The sequence below is a fragment of the Psammomys obesus genome, unplaced genomic scaffold (genome assembly GCF_907164565.1).
Source record: "Psammomys obesus unplaced genomic scaffold, mPsaObe1.curated_primary_1811, whole genome shotgun sequence".
Taxonomy (NCBI): domain Eukaryota; kingdom Metazoa; phylum Chordata; class Mammalia; order Rodentia; family Muridae; genus Psammomys; species Psammomys obesus.
Genome location: NW_026585643.1, coordinates 3306603 through 3311100, shown reverse-complemented (window position 1 = coordinate 3311100; position 4498 = coordinate 3306603). Strand labels below are relative to the sequence as shown.

At 44.0% G+C, this 4498-nt stretch overlaps 1 long non-coding RNA gene across 1 annotated transcript in view; it reads left to right on the top strand.

Annotated features, from left to right (window-relative positions):
• Positions 1-4230, top strand: part of LOC129684719 (uncharacterized) — an 8177-nt gene extending 3947 nt beyond the window's left edge. Inside the window, exons 2-3 of the long non-coding RNA XR_008721385.1 lie at positions 3132-3276; positions 4100-4230. This is a non-coding gene — a long non-coding RNA (uncharacterized LOC129684719). The remainder of the gene's footprint in view (positions 1-3131; positions 3277-4099) is intronic.
• Positions 4231-4498: the final 268 nt, after the last annotated feature.

Genomic DNA, 4498 nt, shown 5'->3' with positions numbered 1-4498 from the left:
AAGAAAGAAAGAAAGAAAGAAAGAAAGAAAGAAAGAAAGAAAGAAAGGTAGGAAGGAAGAAAGGGAAAGAAAAATCTCTTTGAGGCTGGAGAGACGCTCAGTAGGTGAAGTGCTCACTCGGCACTTGACCGTGAGGACTTGAGTTTGCATTCCCAGGAAACATATAAATAAACGGCCAGTTCAGCGGCCTGTGTATGCAGTCCTGGTGCTGGGGAGCTGAAAACAAATTCCTGGACCACACCGGAAGCACAAGGTGGAGAGCAACTGGGGAAGACACCTGTGACCTCCGCACTCAGGTGTACAGATATGCACCCACACATACACACATGAACGTGTAAGAGCAAAAATTGTGACGAGTTTGTGTTAATCGGGATTTATGTTTAAAAAAAGAGACTAAACATATCATGAACTGAGACTAGCCAGACTCAAATGTATCCCTCTCAGTAGTCATCTAGACCAGTGGCTTTTAACCTTCCTAATGCTGGACCCTCTAATACAGTTTTTCACATGTGCTGACCCCCAACCATAACATTTGCGTTATGGTTCATAACTGTAATTTTGCCACTGTTATGTGTTGTAATGGAAACATCTGACATAGCTCATATGCAACCCCTATGAAATGGTCAGTCAGCCTCATGGGGGGTCTCAACCCACAGGTTGAGAATCCCTGCTCTATGCCGTTAGAGTTTCACACGTGGGTCCAGTATAGTGTAGAAGGGAGGATAAGAAAGGGTAAATAGCAGGTGATGAGGAAGGACAGGACGCAGGTAAAGGACACACGGGCCATGAAAAAGGAGGTAAAGCAGCTGTTTCTCTAGTTGAGGCGCTGTCGTGGACTTGGGAGTGGTAGGGTAGTGTGCGGATACCCAAACCCCTAGATGCAGAAGGCTCTTAAGTAGAACGGAGTAGTATTTACCTAGAGCCTGTGCACACCCTTCAGATTACTTATAGTGCCCACAAAAATGCCAGCACTATGGCAATAGTTGTTACACTGATTGTTGAGGGAACAGTTACAAGAGGAAAGTCTGTATGTGTTCCTTTAAATGTAGCACTTCTCAACAGTACGCTTAAAGTGTGGTTGGTTGTGAATCCGAAGGCATGAAGTGCTGACTCTACAGGGAGAGCTGAGCTTCACGACCACTCGGAGACACACAGTGATGGATTAGTATTTTACTTCAAAAATCTAAAAAGCAGCAAAACTGAGGAGGGGGGAAATGGGTGAGTAAGTGCTTGCTCAGCCAAGGCAGGAGATGCTGCTGTGTTGAGATCAGAAAAACTCTGAGTTGTTAAAGTGAACACAGACGAGGAACGCGTGGGAGCCTACTGGGAACACATGACTCCAGACCAAAAGGACAGGGCCAGTCTTGTGGGTCAGCAAGACCCTACAGGAAAGTGTAGCAAAGCAGGCTACCAGGAAGTCAGAAGGAGACAAGGGAGGCAAAGGGGCAAAGGGCTCTTCCTGTCTCGGGAGTTAGTTTAAATGGCCCAGAGTGTCCCTCTGGAGGTTCCTACCAGGTGGCCCAAAGAGACTTACCTGCCTTGAGTATCTATGAGGTTCAGAAATCACAAAGCATTCTTAGAACAATCAGTGAGCCAGGAATCATGTCTTCTGTCGCCAGCCCCTCCTTGTCCTCCAACCTGATCCAGAGGGAACAAAGCAGCAAGAGGATGGCTACGGAGGTGACTGAGAAACAGCCCTATCCTTCCCGGCCCTCTCTTCCTCCCTCCATGCAACTGCTGCTGCTGCCATGGGCCCAGGAGATTTAGCTTCTTGACTGAGGCTGGGTTTACAGCTAAATTCCCTCCAGGCTTCTTTTTACTTCCAAAAGTGGCAGGGTGATCAGCAGCCTACCCTGGCTTTCCTTAATTGAAGTTGAGGGAATTGAGTCTTCCATTCACGTCTGAAAATGGGAGACAAGATTAGAAATGGATCTTGATTGCCTGTCTTTTCAAACACGATGAATGTGATGTTCAAAGCTCTTCAACCATGCTCAGCAGTAAATGTCGACAAATGAGAACTGGAGTTTACTCTCTCACTCTGTCTCTCTGTCTGTCTCTGTGAGACAGGGTTTCTTTCTCTGTGTAGCCCTTAGCTGTCCTGGAACTCTCCTTCCGAGCTCAGTCTCCCATTGTGTTGCTCAGGCGGCTCTGGAACTCCTGGGCTCAGGTGACTCTTTGGCCTCGGCCTCCTGATCAGCTTCCATTACAGGCATGTGCCAAGCCTCCCAGCTTGCTTACTGTTCTGAATTTTATTTCATCTTTGTTCGGAAAATAATATTCTTTGCTCTGGTGTTTCGCTGTGTTGATTTTTGCATTCTGAAGGGTGTGGGTAGAGCAGACTCAGCACTTTAAAGCCTGGCAGATTTCACTGCGTTGGATATCCTTATCTGCATAGTGTCACTCACTGTCCAGCTGGAAAGGAAACAAGACAGCTATTTAACTGAAAATAGAATTAACTACAATAAAATGGATTTTCTCAGCTACTTCAGTCATCTTTAAAGTACCAGTCAATACGCGAGGCTGGTGGCTACCATATTAAAAATAAATAAATTAGTCAGCTTTTAGTCACTTCAACAAAATACCGGAAATGATCCTTTCTTTCTTTCTTTCTTTTTTTTTTTTTTTTTTTTTTTTTTTAAAGGGACAGCTTTATTTGAGTCTAAGGTTTCAATGATGGTCTCTTGGACCCATTGCTTTGGGTCTAGGCCAATAAAGTTCATTATGATAAAGCAATGATAGAGGAGATTTGTTTACTTCATGGTGGTCAGGAAGTAAGTCCCACCTCCTAAACATTCCATCACTTCTCAAAAATGACACAGGTTGAGGACCAAATGTTCAACACATGGGCACGTGAGAAACTCTTGTTTCCTGGCTCCTAGAGACACTTGCTCATACTTCAGTACAGAAATATAAAAATTCAAAGCTAAGCTCCACATATGAGAGAGAACGGAGAGTTTGTCTCTCAGGGCCTGGGTTATCTCACTTAATGAACACATTATTGTTCACTACTAGGAAGCTGGCCAAGCCCCATCCTTTTGAGTTTTCTGGCAGTGTTGTTGTGCAGGTCTGACTCATGAAATAACTGACTATTGATGGTTAAGTCATTCTTCACACCCTCTTTTCTTTTCCAGGAGACCAGAGAATGAGGTTGGAAGTTCTTACCCTCAAGCCATATGGTTCATTCTTCAGAGAGCTGTCCCCTATTTGGTGGAGGCCTTCCCAAGTCACCCACTAACCAAACTCAGGTGTGGACAGAAAGGACTTGTTCAGAATAACGTAAGCTGCTTCTTTCACCCAGAGTTCCCAAGTTCAGGTTATAGCGAGGCTTTTAGGAGCTCTGCTCAGGAACAGGAGACAGCAGCTCCCCTGCATTAGTCTGTTTTCTGGCGCTATAACACAAACCTGAAGCTAGGCTTTCTGCAGAAGATGTTTATTACCTCACAGTTGGGGAAGCTAACAGTCGAAGATTAGGGAGGTCCATATTGGCTTCTGCTGGTGTCCCCTTGGCTGCATTGCAACACAATGGATCTGGGTTTGATCTCCAGCATGGTAGAAACAAACAAGCAAAAAACAAATAACAAAAATACTTATATTTTAAATTCTGTAATGTATTAAAAACTGAGAGTCTAAGATTTTCACCCAGTTGCCAGCCAACGAATGAACTTGGTATTGTTTTTGTTGATGAAAGACCTACAGATTAAGAGACAGATAGTAAAGGCAAGCCAGTGTTAGGTTATTTGCAAGGGGTTCTTTTAATTTTTTAAATTTCAATTAATTAATTAGAGAAAGGGTCATAGCTAGTTGTCTAGGTTGGTCATGAACTTCTGAAATCAATCAATGAACCTGCCTCAGCCTCCTGTGTCTCTGAGATTAGCAACGAGCACTATCAGGCATTAGAAAGTTTCCTGAAGCCCCAAGTCCACAGCCCCGCAAAGGAAGGGCCTGCTGTTTACAGTGGGGAAAGGCCTGGAACTTGCATTTGCTCAAACAGTAAACCTTGTAGTAAACCTTGTAGTGGGTGCCCCACTTCCCCATAGTGAGCAGTGCAGGGTCCTCACTTTGCTGACCAGACCCACCTAATTTTCTGTGTTTGTTTCAGGAACTGTTGGCATCAGGAGATGGAGACTTAGGAGTCTAAGCTGCGGCAGGTGCTCTCCCAAATGACCAGTGACCTTGAAATGATCCACAAGAGATAGCCACTGACAACCATGATTAAACCAATCAAAAGTATAGGAGTCTTTTATTAATGGCTAGACCAACAGTGGGCTTATGCCTCCAGAATGTTTCTTGGTGTTCAAGCTCAGGGGTACAGCTTTTTAACAGTCAAAACCACAGTTGCTTTAATGCTAGAGGTGGGGTTCACATCAGTGAGGGATTTGGGGTGCCCTAGTAACATCTGTTTTCTTGTAAAACTCAGCAGTATTTTTCAGATACTACATGACAGTTCTTTTTATATATATATATATATATATATATATATATATATATATATATATAT